Below are 17769 nucleotides of genomic sequence, written 5' to 3'. Positions count from 1 at the left end.
AAGATATATGCGTCCTCTTCAAACAACTTGAGCAAACTGGAAAACGACCGCGTGCTCAAACAACAGGCAAGAGGAAGAGCGAAAAATGACCGCTTCTTTTTCTTCTTCTTTTACGCGCCTATTTTTACGCTAGGTGTATGGGCCAACTTACGGACCGAAATTTACGACATCATTTTACGGACCGAAAATGCGCGCTGAAAATACGCTAGTGTATGTTGGCCTTAAATAAAATGCAAGATAGAATCTGTTCCTCGGACACTGAATTCTTATCAGGAAACCATTACTCGTTATTTCTTTACTGCTTTTGTTCAATAGCAGAGCTGTCCAAATGGCGGCCCGCCAAACCATTTTCTGCAGCCCATAAAGCTCTCACGATTGTTAGTACTGATAATATTTTCATTTATATTTATTCATTCTTTTAATGTTTCCACTCTTCTTTCTAAATAAAGCATCCATTTGGTGCTTCTTTACAACAAAAAGGCGCGGGCATCCACGGCAACACTGCAGTCGCTAATGTAACTCATGACAAGGCATCGTTCCTGAAAGGGACGATTACTTCAATAACCAATACATCTGGTCTAACTTTAAAAAGGAGACCCTTTCTTCCTCGAATTCTGCCTAGAAGCCATAGGGCGCAAGAAATATACCACTTCCTGTCACAATAATAATAATAATAATAATAATAATAATAATAATAATAATAATAATAATAATAGTTGCGGCCCTCCACCTTACTAGTAAAGATGGCTATGGCCCTGAGGCTCATTTTAATTGGACACCAGTGTTCTAAAGCGATAAAGATTGAAATCAGTACCAATACTGTTTTTGCTTTATGGAAATCAGTACCGACACCGGAAGTAGTAGTAAATTTCGACCACTTCCGATTCGGGATAGTCAGGGTACATTGCGTTGAGATACTGAATCTTTTGCCAAAACACCTTCTCGTTATCTGTTACCGTTTTCGTTCTACGGCGATAAACATTGAAACTGGAAATGTTTGAATTGAACCAATTTTGGTTTGAATAGTTGGTTAAAGAAGAAAATGGAACTTATTCTTGGGACCAAGGTTCTTATAAAATAGAGGATCTGCCCTTACAACAAAATCTTGAAGCCATACGTCACAGTTTCGCTACCCCTATTCTGCCCACTTCGCTCAATAAGATCGCAACGTTTTGAGCCAACAATCATGGAAACGAAAGTAGCCAATCAGACGATGGCAGATACGAGAGTAGTCAATCAGACGTGCCGATGCTCGGTTGTTTTTTGGCTTCATCGATTTAATAGGATGAAGATACATATGGGCAGATCCTGTATTTATAACATCCTTGCTTGGGACGCTGGTTTGATTACAGAAAATCACATCTCGATATCTCTTGCCCTTTCTGTTATATAAAAATCAGTATTGAAACCGAATGAAATATAGAATCTGAACCACTTTTGATTTTGGTAGAGTGTTCGGAGTAGTAATAGTATGTTGTCTTGAGAAGCTGTTTATATACACAGGGCCGGATTTAGGGGAGTACACGTGCACCCCCGTTCGATGTAAATATACAGTGCCTAAAGTGAGAAGCTAGCAGTGAGTTTTGCAAAATCAATAGTTTAAGCCAATTTTCTGAAGGTTGAAGGAAAAAAAATCATTGAGAGCAGACATTTAGCATTTTCCAAGGAATTCCTCATTCACATCACAGATGACTAAAGGGCGTTAAAAAAAAAAAAACTAAATTTAATTCAAATGTACTGGTTGTTATTGGTGCACCCCCTCAGAGAATCCTGGACCCGGCCCTGTATATATAAAACAGCTTCTCGATATGTTACTGTTTTCGTAGTATGGCGATAAGTTGAAACTGGAAATAAATAGTTTGAACCACTTTCAGTTTGAACAGAGATTTAATGGAAAAGATGGAATTGGTTCTTGAGAAGCTAAATCAATTGAAAAAAAAAAAAAACTGCATCTTGATAAGATTCACCGTTTCTGCTCTAGGGAAATTAGAATTGAAACCGGAAATAATCGTACATTTAAACCACTACAGGTTTTGGTAGTGTTGTAGAGAGTCATGTGGTATATCTTGAGACGCTGAATATTTTTCCAAAAAAAAAAAAAAAAAAAAAAAAAATGCTTCGCACTACCTGTGACCGTTTCTATTCTTTTTAGATAAATGTTGAAGCCAGAAATGACTAATTTGAACCATTTCCGGTTTGAATAGAGAGTAACGGAGGAGATGGAACCTATCCTTCGGACGCGGAATCGATTCCAAGAAACTGCATCTCGAAATCTTTTACCGTTTTTGCTCTGATACCTGTCAACAGACTGATGGACAAAGCCGCTCTATAAGAATTCTGAGATTTATGTATAGAGTAGTTTGGAAGTTTAATAAAACCAATACAAAGTGCCATGTTTCCATGTAACCCAGAAATCTAAGTATATGAACTTCATGACGTCATAAGTCGGGCACCAAAATGTCCGCATTATGTGAGATGATATGAAATTAACTATCAATTTATTTAATCGCATTTTATTTGTACTAAGTAGCCTACTTTTAAAAATTAAAGTATTGTTGATTGTTATTGTCCTATTAAAACAAATTTAGGAAATAAAAAAAGTAGCAAAGATCCTTTCTTAATTATATCGTGTCCCTGGCTTTTCTCGAGGTACTCCCGTTTCCTCCCACATTCTCATTCCAGCATTTTTTTCATTATCATTTACTTGCCTTAATCATCTGTCTCACATAACGTAAGCTGGAATCGAACCAAGAACTCCCTGCTTTTTACGCTGCCCATTGGTTTTACAATTATACGGTAGAATTCAGTGGTTGTGATTTTGATGGCACTTCCAGTTACCAAGTGACACAATTTAACTTTTGAGCTCCCTCGTGGCTAAGCGGTTAGCATACACACCTTTGGCGTGGGAGACCCGGATTCGATTCTCGGTGGGAGCTTATGTGATTTAGATTCCACGTTAATCAATAGGTCCACGTCTCATATAGCCTCGCTGCTGAAAGGGACGCTCAACTAACTAAACCCAACAATTTCATTTTCATATATACACATTTCATTTCTTTCTTTTGTTGGTAGGGTGAAATAACAACAATGCTATGAGTCGCCTTGATAAACAATGCCGTAGCACACAATACACAAATTAGATTATTCTTACTTATAACCAATGACAAATACATACGTAATAGGACAACCACTGTGATAGAAGTTACATTTTGTATATTTGTGTGTGTGTGTATTTTCCTGAAACAGTTTGTATTTTAAAACATTTGAAACAGTGTTCGATCACATGAAATAAAAACACTATTGTAAAAAAAAAAAAAAAAAAAAAAAAAAAAAAAAAAAAAAAAAACTAAATAAAATGAAATAAAATAAAATTAAACTCTATGATTGTCCCATAGGCTAGATGCAGGAAGTTTGGTAAAAAAAAAAATAAAAAAAATAAATAGCATCATAAATAGGAAGGTCTATTGGGTTTTACTTTTAAAAGAATACTTGAGAAACTCTGCTTGTATTCACATATACTAAACACTATTAAAATATGAATTCTGTGTCTCTAATTACTGTTACCCATTATAGAATCAAGAACCGAAAGTTTACTTTAAAGATGTCAAAATTCTAGGTGGATAGATCATGATTCAATTCACTTAAAACACTATTGCCTCATGTGAGATTCGAACTCACGACCCCTGGTTCACGAGACCAGTGCTCTAACCACTGAGCCAAGGAGGCTTCGTACAGATGAGACTGTTATTACATATTATCCATTACACTTTTACTCACTTTTTTAATAGCAAAATAATATTACTGCTTAAATAGCCTATCTCAATTAATGAATTTCAGTTTATCATTTCCCAAGGTGAAAATGCTGTTTTGTCCAATCCTACTCTCTCGTTTCTGACTGGAATCCATAGTTGTGGTGGGACCTGCGGTGTTCAAACATAGTGGTTATTTTAACTTGTTCTTGGAATTAAACACAGAATATTGGGATTCTTTTCGATAATAATGGAAGGCGATAATTGTGAGCATCAAGTTCTACACAAACAGGCTCGAAAGAGTATCTATTGTGTGAGTAATTATATTAAAGTAAGTAATTATATTAATTATATAAAACTGCCGATCTTCGGCATAGTGATCGCTCAGGAGATCGTGGGATAAGTGCAGAAAATTCTGAGGGAGCGTAAATTTTGGTGTCGGATCTCTCTGGTTCCGACTCTATTCACGCACATCTTTTAAAGTTACGGTAGGAATGCAATGGATTACGAACACATAATATATTTGAAGGAGATGTATTCATTTTTTTAATTTAATTTCCAATTATTATAATAATTTAAAATAACATTGAAGCTAAGGTTTTAATCAAGGTCATAACCAGAAAGAAGAAAAGAAGAACATTATATCATATTTATGAGAATTAGTAGATCATAGTAACTTAAGAAATCATATTTCTTCTATATTTTTGAGATTTAAAAAAAAGTACGGGTGGAAAGAGTTAAAAAAATTGTTAGAGAAACACCACTACAGAAACTAACACCATTATATTGCGAACAATGGAGAAGGTCTTTAAAAATTAATAATACTGTAAAATAAGTCCTAGGACCTTAAAACACGTTAGCCGCCAAGCCAAATTTTGGGGGTATTTTGGACCACACTATTTGTGCATCAGAATTATGCACATGGCGGCCAACGTGTTAACAAACATTTAAAATGAGTCCTTGCAAAAGTATGAAATAAGCCTTTAAAAAATAAGAAAACTGAAAAAATCTTAAAACATAACTGAATTGTAAAGTAAGTCCATAAACTTAACAAGACTGTAAAATGACATCTTAAACCTCAACAACATTCTAAAATGAGTTCTTAAAACCTAACAAAACTGTGAAGGGAGTTTTGGATTGGGGAGAGGGACAAATCAGTAAAAAACAGAACTTTTACAGGGGAATGAGTTGATGTTACGAAAATATAATTACTAAGTAAAGATAAGTACTAAGTTAACCTAACCTAATCCAACCTGAATAAACAAAAAAATACAAAAAATATAGCGAAAAAGTACGAATTTTAACCCAAAAATTCTGGCCCTACAAATCCAAAATTATGCCAACTGTAAAATGAGTCCTCGAAACTTAACGAGACTGTAAAAATAAATGCTAAATACTTAACGAAAATTACTAAAATAGGTAAGCTAAAAACAGTTCTATTAAACACTGCGTTCAGTATCTCTGTCAGCTAGATATGATACCCGTCATTCTGATATTCGAAATTCGAATACTGTATTAGTTGTCTATTGTCTTTAGTAATGTAAATGTCTTTACAAAGAAATAGACAAGATTGTACTAAGTAACATATGCATAAACATAATCCGATATGATTTTCTATAATTATATGAGCATAACTATCATTAGGCAGAATAGGAAAAGAAATAAAAAGTGAAAGCTGGTCAGTGACCTCAAAGATAATGAAATACCAAACTACTCTACTGAACCAAAAGTTCAGAATGTTCGAAGGAAAGAAAAAAAAAATGAGAAATGTAATAGCTGGTAGCACAGATTTAAACTTATCACAGAAACGTGTAAGGTTATCACTAAAATACCACAGTTTACTTCAATATAATCTTATTGTTGTTTCATTTGACCTAGAGATTTTGACTTAATTGCCACAATTTAAAACTTAACTATCGCACAGCAGAAAATACCACAGATATATAGGCTACAACGGTTTTCTTCTTTTTTTCTTATGTAGATTTTGCTTGTTGAATATCATACTGGTAAACAAATTTATATTTCCAAAATAATTTGTTATAAGTTTTGTATACCGTATCTTCTACGACAGTGCGCAAAAATTATTATTTATGTTGTTTGCTATTTTTACGTGAACATGAAACAAAAAATAGTTTTTGTATATCCATCGGCGCAAATCTGTCTTCAACATTGGGGGGGACGGGTAAGACCGTTCATATATATATATATATATATATATACAGTGGTCGAAGTAAGACGGTATCGGTGGTATGCCATACCGCCGCTGGTTTTTCAGTAATGAGGACATACCGTCTCTGGTTTTTCAGTGATCGAGACAATATTTAAATAACCGGTATGTTGAGTCAAAATCATAATGAAACATACCGCCTCTGCTTTTTTCCACTTCGAACACTGTAGGGTGAGTTCGCCAATAGTCGACCGCCATCCAATAGTCGACCATTTTTGCTTACTATTGTGTATATAAAATATATCTAATGGTCTTTTGGAGCGGAAAGTGATTCGCGATAAAGCTTGCATCATATACCACCAATGACAATCATTGTTTCCCTCTTCCTTGGCCAGCTGGTCGTCTTTCACCGATAAATTTCAACGTATCTGTAGAATTACGACTCAGGTGCACAGTTTACGACAACGTGTAATGGGAATCTTGTGCACCTGTTATTTTTCGCTTTTCTGAGGATATAGATAGTACGTGAGGTAAGAAATGTTTTTGTTACAAAACTAAGTTATTCTAGAAACTGTACAGTATAATTTGTCAATAACTGGATAGTATTAAATGAAAAAATACATGTTAAAATGTGGTCGGAATTTGGCATTTTTTCTTTCCCATACAAACCAATTGTCGACCAAGGGTGGTCGATTATTGGATTATTTGAGAGTGCGCCAAATTGCTTCAAATTATTTCCTGTTTGGTATTAAGGTCTGTTCTTCAACATGCATGTATAAATTTTTTGATTTCGTGACATATTCTAAAAATCGACCGCCTGTTTCTTGTGTTGGTCGACTATTGGAATATTTCTTGCCACCTGTCGACCGCACTGTTTCATACTATGTTTCGCGTTTTGCTGGCTGGAATTTGTTCAGTAACTTAGTTGAGAGTTTCTTTTTATGACGATCTACTATTTCAATGTGAAACCAAGTTTTTTTTTTTACACGAAAACAAGAAGCCCTCCTCGCTGGTCTAATGGATAGCAACCGTGCCTTTGGTGCTCTGTGTCCCGGGTTCAATTCGAAGCGGGAGAGCATAGAACGAATTAAAGCGGTTCGAATATTACTGTAAACTGTAGGTCCACGTCTTTACATAGTCTTGATCCTAAGAAGGGACGTTAAACCATAATAAACAAAGAAACAAGCAAACAAACGAGAACAAGAAGGGTTTCCTGTACGTCTACTACGTCTCCCTGAATGAGAGAAATAATAATACTTTCTTTGAGGCATGTACCAGACACGTTGTCCAGTGCCTAGCCTGCTGGATTACGAATTGGGAATGGAGAGATGTGCGGGTTGAAACCCCAATGCCGGCCCTTCTAACAGGTTTCTTAGGGGTTTTGTCAGTTATACCAGGCGCATGTCATGATGTTACCTACATAATAGGCTCTGGCCGACACCTTTCCTCATCCTTCTCCCTCCACTATCCCGTCCTGTGCCACAAATGCTTAAAGGACATAAATAAATTCAACAAAATTCAAGTAAGTGTTAAAGTATGCTGCTTTGTAATAAAGTCCTGGGTTCAATTTTCCATGGGAATACAATTGGTTCGGAGCTCATGTTAAACTCTAGGTCTCACGTCCTTGCGACGTCATCATCATCCGATTAATGTCAATAAAAAATATCGATTCACTCGGCTCTGGTTTTTTCAGGTCAGAACCTGCTTTCGGGAAGAACACTGAAATATTAAGAGTATCAATATTGAAAAACAACTTTTGTTAATATATTCTTGATTACTTCTGCTTTGTAATATAGTAATGCATTTTGTTGTTAGAAATATGGCGAAGCATTTGAAATTTTATGTATTTTTGACAGATTTCCGCTATTCGGGCTCCGGGATGTAAAAGAAAATTTTTCCGCTATTCGGAATTTGATATGCTGTGCACCTTAGAAGCTGTAAGAACAAAACAACTTTCAGTTCGTGACGTTTGTAAAAGGTTTGGTGTGCCAAAGGCAACAGTTTTAAACAAATTACATGGAGTTCAGTTTGCACCACTTATTGCAGAGGTCCTAGCAACAGCAGCAACACCGTCAACAATAAAGAATGGGTTTCGCAAATGTGGACTGTATCCTTTCAATCCGGACGCTGTTGACTACACAAAATGCATCAAGAGTGTATGCAAAAACATAGAGAGTACTTCCACTCAGCCAAATGTTAGTGAAGAAGACCTTCGTACTGCAAGAAAAGTTATTACTGTGTACAAGGATGAACTTCAAAAGGCTGCGGTTGACTTCAACACAGTTCTTGAAGTTTTGAAACTTCCAGCAGAAAAGCCGATGGACGAAGCACTACAAACTGATGTTAAAAGTGCCAACTTACCATTAGATGACGAAGTTGCAGTTGGTGAAATCCCTGTAGTTGATGACAACAATGAACACTTGTCTCAAGCTACTCTCACTGTTGGAAAGGATTTACTAAATGATCTTCTCCAGTCATTGGCTGTTGAAGCCAATCCAAGTGCAACAACTGAAAACAGAGTGAATATAACATCTATTCTACCAACGAAATCTGAGAAATTCGACACCATTGCAGCACAGGAGAAAGAGGAAATCAGTATTGTGCCAAACAAAGAATCAGTTATGTCTGCTCCAACAACAGAATCAGAGAGGCCTTTAATAAGAAAGGAATCGTCTATTCCAGAATTTGTGCCATCAAATGAGAAGGAAACACATCAACTACACTGAATGAAACTGAACCTATGAAAGATATTCAGCAAGATACTTATTCTCTCAAAGAACCTCCTACTGAAGCTCTGGTTTCTATACCAGAAGCACAGCAAGAAACAAGGGACGTTGAAAGCGATGCTGTTGCTGGACCAAGTGAATCAAGTCAGAAGAATATCGCAACAACCCCTAAAACTATCAGACCAATATGTATAACGCCAACTTTTAAAAAGCATCTGTTCTGGCCTAAGAGTCCAGTCAAAAAGCCTAAGAAGAAGGTAGAGAAGATACCGTTTGCGATTGGCTCAGAAGAATATCGCCGCGCACTGACTGCAAAACAAGAAGAACAGAAGAAACTAGAGGAGGAAAAGAAACGCAAAAGGGATGAAAGAACAGCAAAAAAGAGCAACAAACTGGAAAATCCAAAGAAACGATCGAAGACGACGACCACTGCTGTTGTAGAAGAATATCACAATGAAGAAGAGGTAATTGATTACGGCGATGAAGCCATATGCGCAGGATGTGGAGTGATAATAAACAATTTTGCTTTGGAAAGTGAGGATAAACCAGTGGGTTGCGATCATTGTGATAAATGGTTCCATCTTCGGTGTACCGAATTATCTGGGTATACATAAGAAGAACTTGCAGATAAGCTGTTCCTGTGCGCAGATTGTACCATGTAAATGATTTGAATAAACAATGAGGAACTTACTGTTATTACATGAAAAGATAACTCAATGTGCTCAAGTAACTCAAAAGAGAAACCTAACACGGGAGAGAAACCTTATCATATGTGAGACGATAACTCGACGTGCTGCAGTAACAAAGGAGAGAAATCTTATCATATATGAGAAGATAACTCGATGTGCTGAAGTAACACAGGAGAGAAACCTTATCATATATGAGAAGATAACTCGAAGTGCTCAAATAACAGAGAAGAGAAACCTTATCATTATGAGAAGATAACTCGATGTGCTCAAGTGACACCGGAGAGAAATATATTTCACACAGGAAAAAAGTGAACACTTAGGATTTTCTAAATTATTAGAGACTCATACTTTGTTTAGGATTTGTAAAACCGTAATATAATTGATAAGATAGCGTGTGCATATAACGGAGGAGAGAAGTCTTGTTTCACGTGAAAGATCTATTTAATATTCAAATCCATTGTTCCAAATAAAATAGCTATGTACCCAATCCTAATAGCGTGATTCTTTCATTTATAATCACTAAGGAGAAAACTTTATTGAAAATTAAATAAAATCTTTATAATCGTTTTGTGAAGTTCAAATCTCGCGAATAATACAATTTCGAAATATCTCCTAAGGCAATCAATTACTTCTACGTGATAGAAACGATAGAAATTGCGCGCGGTCGACTAATAGCATGAATGCGGTCGACTACTGAGCGATGATGGTCGACAAGTGGGAATTTTGATGAGTTTTTGTAAAATCTATTTTTATATCATTGCAAAATTTTAAAAGTGAGCAGTTAACACAGGCATGGTACAAAAGAACCCAAATAAAGCAAATAATTCACTTTTGTCAAATACTATGAAATCATCACGCTTTATAAGTGCTTAGAAGTAAGATTTTTTTTCAGCGGTCGACTATTGGCGAACTCACCCTATATATATATATATATATATATATATATATATATATATATATATATATATATATATATATATATATATATATATATATATAGATAGATAGATAGATAGATAGATAGATAGATAGATAGATATAGATATAGATATAGATATATATGTAAGCGATGTTCAAAATATGTATGAAGTTGAAAATCAATGCTGTGAAGAATCAGGGGACAGAATTGTCTCCAGTGGCCTATTCAGGAGGCTATCGGACTCAAGCTCCCCCTGAAATAAATTTGTTAGGTTTTCGCATTCCACGTACAACAATAATCCTTCTAACCATTTCTAAGAATGTCATTGACTTTCCATTTTCTTATGCTATTTGTTCAGAAATAACACTGTATTTGCTAAATTTCATTCCATGTAAGAACTGCGTCCTTTTGTTCTTTCTTTCGTCCTTTCTACTTTTCTGTTTCTTTTTCTTGACGTTACTTTCTTTCATTTCGTCTATCATACTTTATCGACCATTGTCAGTTGTGATTCAAGTCGGCCGTCATCAGTAACACCAAAACTAAGAGGAGTTGATAAGCGAAACTGGTGTTCCACACCAACTTGCGCGGATATCAACATGACACGACTTTAGTTATTATGACAAAGGAAAAATTATATCGTTTAGTTATTTTTAAAAGAAGAAAATTTTTGAATTTTTAAAAAATCAAAACGGGGGAATAATTTGCCCGGGAAATTAGGAAGGCCAAGAGGATGCTTCCTTTTTCTTGTATGAATAGAATAAAGGGTTAGATTAACTCCTAAATTTTTGTATCATATCACATAGGATTTATCGTTCTGCAATTCTTGCCACTATAACTTCAATTTATGCATAAATTAAAATATATTTAATTCTCAAACTCAGGTGGGCAATTGCCCACTTCCTTCCTTGTGTTGGGCATAGCCCCTCGAAACAAAATCCTAAATACGCCATTGGTTATCTTCAACATTGGGAGGTGGGCGCATTTAAGGCTTATTCTAGAGAAGGGAGATGAAACTCATATTACGGCAGATGAATCTGATCAACTGTTGTAGAGTATATTATATATTAGGCGATGTAGTAGTAATATCAGTATTACAAATCACTACCGTGAACACATTCTGAAATCTGAATACATGCATATTTATAATATGTATGTTTCTAATTAGGCATCCACAAAGATCCACGTTAAAATTGTTTTATAATAATATAAATAATGACTTCCCCAAAACTATGAAGAAAGAATATCAATTATGTATGACGCAACAATACTCTTTGAGCAAAATGATGATAATCTCAATCAAGGACGCCGATTTCTCTGTAACTTTGTGTGTGTGGGGGGGGGAGCATTCATAAAAAATGCATAAAACAATACATATAACAAGAGAAAATACATATAAAAATACATATTCATAAAAATACAGAGGGGTTCACGTGAGCTTTTGGGGGGGTCTCCGACTTCCCAGGATCGGCCCCCTTGAGCTCAATAACATTAAAGGAATCGTTACAGAAATCTAACGCAAGTCATATACTCTTTAGTTAACAGGTGTAACCTTAAGATTCTGGAGAAAAACATTCCAGCAATTGAATTCTTTTCTTTGCTTACGAAGCATCCAATCTCAAAAGAAAAATTGGGACACGCGGAAATACGTAGCAACAAACCATGGCCCGAACGAACAGAAAAGAGAAAACAAGCAAAATTACGTTGGCTACAAAATCCGAATGAAATAACCACAAAATTTCGTAGACATCAGGCGGGAAACTTCCAAAACTTTTAGAACAAAGAAACGCGATTTTTTGAAAGCTAAAATTTAGGAACTTGAAGATAATAGTAAAAATAAAAACATTCTGGACATGTATAAAGGGATCAATGAATTTAAGAAAGGCTATCAACCTCGTGCTTATATTAAAGAAAGCTGATGGAACAGTTCTCACTGATACAGATAGCATTTTAAAAAGATGGAAAGATTTCTTTAACGATTTGCTTAACACGCAGCAAAAACTAATGTGCGTGGAGAAAGGGAGATACACACCGCAGAAACGTATATTCCAGAACCCAACCGAATAGAAGTAGAAATCGCTATAAAGAAATTAAAGAAACACAAATATCCGGGTGTAAACGAAATTCCGGCTGAGTTAATTTTAGCTGGAGGCGAAAAATTGTGGAACAATATACACAAACTCATTCTCCTTATATACAACAAAGAAGAATTGCCACAAGAGTGGAAAGAATCAATCATTGTTTCAATCCACAACAAAGGCGACAAAACTGACTTATCGAGGCATCTCTCTTCTGTCAACATCCTATAAAATCCTTTCAAACATTTTATTAGCAAGATTGACCCCATACGCAGATGAATTGATTGAAGATTATCAGTGTGGATTTAGACGAAATCGATCAACTATCGACCAAATATTTACCATTCGCCAAATACTCGAAAAGAAGTGGGAATACAGTAGCCCGGTACATCAACTATTTATTGATTTTAGAAAGGCTTACAACTCGGTTAGGAGAGAAACATTGTACAACGTTCTTACAGAATTTGCAATACCGAAAGAGCTAATTAGATCTATTAAGCCATGTTTAAATGAATCCCAAAGTAAAGTCCGGGTAGGAAAATTTTCGGCCATGAGCTTTCACGTCGAGAATGGCCTGAAAGAAGGAGATGCGTTGTCACCATTATTATTTAATTTTGTGCTGGAATACGCTATAAGGAAAATCAAAGATAGCAACCAGGGCCTAGAATTGAACGGTATTCACCAGGTTATGACATATGCTGATGATGTAAATTTAATAGGGGATAACAGGAGAATAATAGAAAGAAATGCACAGATCTTATTAAACGCTTGCAGGGGCATGGGTTTAGAAGCAAATGCAGAGAAAACTAAATACATGGAAGTGCGTCGGGACCGTAATAACGATAAATTATGGATGCGTTAAAATATTAAATAATTCTTTTGATAAAGTAGATACTTTCAAATATCTAGGATCAATATTAACAGACGAAAATCATATTCACGAAGAAATTAAATGTCGACTAAAAGCAGGGAATTCGTGTTACTATTCGGTTCAAATCTCATGTCGTCGCAAATTCTGTCATTGACATTGGATAGTCTCTATATTCTTCGTGTGCTAGGGCTAGGGGAGAAAAGGAGAGAAGATTTCATATCAGGTTACGTCACGCACAGTCGCACGCCTTCATTTTTATTAAAAATGAAAAAGTCAAGAGAAACAAATTTCATCTCACTTTCCTTTGTGGCAATCGGACACAAATCATCACACTTTTCTGCAAAAAGCACTTTTCAAATCGGATTATTGGGAGACCCTCCAGTTCCAATGTTGGGGGGGGACATGTCTCTCCATTTCCCCGGAATTAGTGCCCGTACCTACAGCTGAGACAACTTTTCAGCATGAAGAGAGGGGTATATCCTCCTCTGGCATCACAGGCGTGCGCAACGTGGTTGCCATGGGTGCCTTGGCACCCCCATTAGACAAACTTTTTTTTGGTAGAATTATTACAAACTGAGAAGAGATTACGTGTTAATTATTTCCCGTCTGCATGTGTGCCGTGCGTCGCCGACGCAGCGTCGTATGCAATGATGCTATCTTTTCTTAGGGAAAAAGGGGGGGTAGGACGACATTCCATATGGTGGTACTTTAGATCTGGCACCCACATTCCCAATGTCCTGCACACGCTAGTGTGTGGCATTTATTACAATTTGTGCCCAAGTAGTGGAAGTGGAATTAATACATAAACGCACTACAGCACGAAGTTCAGTTTGAAATACTACAGATTACGATTCTTTTTTAAAAATATAAAAGCCAAGAGAAATCAATTTCATCTTACATTCCTTTGTGGCAGTAGGACACAAATCATCAAGCTTATCCCAAAAAGCACTTTTTAAGTCAGATTATTGGGGGGGACTGTCCCCCCCAGGTCCAACATTGCGGGGGACATGTCCCCCTCGTCCCCCCGGGATTTGCGCCAGTGTGTATCATAAACAAGTATAAAATGAAAAACAAAGTAGAGAAAAAGTAATAACAAGTATACAACATTGACTGGTTGATTTGGAAAATGAAATGAAATCTTTCAGTTTAACGTCCCACGTTATGCCCTCTAGGTTAAAGGAGACGATGATTAGGGCAAGTGATTGATGATTGAGTAATTGGTGGAATGAGAAAGTGGGAGGAAACTTGGAGTACCCCAAAGAAACCGCGGACACGATATTGTCCACCACAAAGTTACTCAGCCGGGGATCGAACCAGGGAACTCATGCACCACTGAACCATCGTGCACTCATCACAGTCGAAATGAGAGGGGAGAAAAGAATGTTAAAAAAAAAATATTCGCACTAAAATGCTTTGACACAGTTCACATATTTGATTAAGCTGTCAGGGCCGGCCTTAAGCCGATTGGACCGATTGCACCCAATCGGGCTCCGCGCCTAAGGGGGCCCCCTGCTAGTGCCGTCTATTCTACTCTCCAGTGATGTTTTAACAGCATATTAGGGCCCAAAGCAAACAAGTGTATTGTGGTCCCTGTGACTTAAATTTTCCTCCTAATACATGTAATTAATAACTGTTCGCGGGGCCCCGGCCAAGTGGCTATGTTACTGTTAAGATGACTGCTAATTTCGGTCGTCAAGTACACTCAACAACATATTGCAATACAGGTACACTCATGTCCAAAATTATTGTCGCGTGTCTATAAATATGTTGTTGTAGGAATATAATTTGATAACAAATTCGCCTGGTATTTCTTATAATGTTAGTATTGTATAATCGGCAAAGACATGTATGTGGCAAATTTCATGTCAAAAGAGCAGTAAATAAATCAAAAATAAAACTTTCTTGTCCATTTAGCAATATTTTGTTTTACTCATTCTAATTTTCATATTTATATTTTTTTTCCCTATGAAATTTACCACAAATATACATTTCCCGATTATACACATAGTATCAGTATTAAAAGTACCCTGCAAAATAATTATCAAATTATATTCTTACAAGAAGACAGTTATAGATATGCGACAATCATTTTGGACATGAGTGTACATCTTTGGACTCTACAAGGGAGAGTATGGGCTCTCCCTTAACAAGTAAGTGAATAGTTTGCATTAAGTTTTAGGGCATAAGCAAAATTTTCTGAATTTAATGCTGCAGTAGTTTCTTTCTTTTCTTTTTTCTTTTTTTCTTTTTTTTTACGTTTACAACTTCTGTTGTAAAAATATATATTATGCCCGGGAAGTATTCTGCTCACCCCCAATACCCCTAACACTCCCCTAAATGTCCTTACACACACCCCTGGACGTAAAAATATTGTTTTTGAAATTGTGTAAAAATGTATATCATTATTCAGGATGCGCACCCTCTTCTATTTTGAAGACCTTACTAAGTAAACGTTCCTGGCGTTCTTAGTGATTATGTCATGTGATACTACCGTGAATACCGAGATGGTAACAAATTATCAGCCTCATTGCGACTTCTTTGCATATCCTTTCTCTTATTAAAGCTATATTAAAAATTCAAAACCAGAGGACAAACTTTGCCCTCTCCTGCGAAAAATCCTGTAGATTTTTTTTTAAAATCAAGTCAGGAAAACCGAATGTATACTAGTGCGTACTGAATAGGTGGCTGCTTATGAAGGTTTGTCTTCTAACTCGAATAATCCAATCGAAAATAGGTCATCCATCTTCAATTAATTCCGTAAGGTTTGTCATCGTCTCATCACCATTTCATTTTGTCTGCAGTAGATGACGATTTCAAGCTGATTATACCTTTAATAAGTAGCTACATACGATGTTCTCACTAGTGTACATTAGGTTTTCCTGACTTGAATTCTTTTCAAAAAGATACAACTGTTAAGAAATCCTTGAACCAACGAATTCATATCAATGTGCATTTCATTATATCTTACAAATATAAACTTATAGAAACATAGACTTTACCTTTGTATTTCTCGTAAAATTATAGCCCTATTTGATATATTACATGACGCCTTCTTATTTTTTTTAAAAAAATGAGCGAGATACAAGATATCCGACTTCAAGATGGCGGCCATGATAGCATACTCTCAAACAGATGTTTACTTTCTCTCAGTATCGGTTAATGTGTTTTTGTTTTTCATCCCTTTACCCATTTTACAAATAAAATGAAATTTTCAACTTGAAACACATTGTTATGGCCTATTCTCATCAATCAGGTTTTTGGCCACTGCGGTCGTCTTTATGGACGGAAGTACAGTACTTTAAATTTTGCTTACGCTCGTTTCTTTATACTCCACAATTCTCTGCCAAATTTGGTCAAGAAACTAGATTTCGATTCAAGAAACTAGGTTTGCTTGTAAGGGAAGAAAACTACGAAACACTGGTACAGATACAGAATCTTCTTGAAAATTTGCGAGGCACAAGGGTGAAATATGTTTTTCTTTCTCTCTTTTTTTTTTTAAAAATTCATTCTCTGTGTACATTTCCATTTCAGTTATTTCTCAAAAATTAGTTGCTATAAGCAATGAATAAGGTGAGCGTTCCCACCAGAACATTTTGCAGATTTAAAAACGTTATATAGGGAATAAACTGACAAACTTATCATATGTATATATATATGTATATATATATATATATATATATATATATATATATATATAGGGTGTCCACATTGTTAGGCCTAAACAAACTCTACCTTAGACTGCCTGGACAAACTCTACCTTTCATCAAAACATTGTTTTATTACTTTATCCGGCGTAACCTATACATTTATACCGAATTGCTCCTTTAAATCACAAACCATAATCTTCACGAAAACTTACTCAATTCTTAAATTAGCAACTGCCAACTTTACATAAACACACACTATGAAAATCTACCTCAATTATCCAATTATACAAACAATCTACCTCGCAACGCTCTTCAGTTTCTTTTTCAGTATATGCACTAACTTTTAACACTTTCTACCCATATGCTCCCAACATTCCTCCCGGGTATCAACAAAAGAAAAATTAAAACCATAAACTCAAATTGCCGCTTAACCTTAATCAAACATACATTTCTTTCGGTAACTCTTGTTTTCATTGTAGCCTTGTCTATTTATTCTGATACTAGCAGCGTTCACCCCGCTTCGCTGCGGTCACCCCGGAACGCAATAAACTTTGTTACTTAGATAATTTTTACTTTTTCGCTTTCAAGTGATATGATAAAAACCATAGAAGATTGCAGTAAATGTTAACATTATATCGCCTGTCATTTATGTTAACCCGCCCCGCTTCGCTGCGGTCACCCCCGAACGCAATAAACTTTGTTACTTAGATAATTTTTACTTTTTCGCTTTCAAGTGATATGATAAAAACCATTATAACGCCTGTCATTTATGTTAACCCGCCGAGTGACACGGTCATGCGGGTTGCATATAAATACGTTTATTTTTATACCTATGATGAACTAACAAAGGATTTGTACGTAATGGACACCTGAATGGTCAATTATCTCAAGACAATGGTAATTGAAAATTAAAGTGATATGATAAA

The 17769-nt window shown here is 35.9% G+C and overlaps 1 protein-coding gene and 1 non-coding gene across 2 annotated transcripts in view; one reads left to right on the top strand and one right to left on the bottom strand.

The window, feature by feature from the left end:
• The window catches only part of LOC145693571 (synaptic vesicle glycoprotein 2C-like), a 199910-nt gene that overhangs the window by 32337 nt on the left and 149804 nt on the right, over positions 1 to 17769 (top strand). The window lies entirely within an intron of this gene.
• TRNAT-CGU (transfer RNA threonine (anticodon CGU)) lies at positions 3654 to 3726 on the bottom strand. Its single transcript has one exon. It is a non-coding gene; the product is annotated as a tRNA-Thr (tRNA).

This window comes from Thermobia domestica, chromosome 8, assembly GCF_964235325.1.
Source record: "Thermobia domestica chromosome 8, izTheDome1.hap1.1, whole genome shotgun sequence".
Classification (NCBI taxonomy): domain Eukaryota; kingdom Metazoa; phylum Arthropoda; class Insecta; order Zygentoma; family Lepismatidae; genus Thermobia; species Thermobia domestica.
This window is presented reverse-complemented; position numbering and strand designations above follow the sequence as displayed.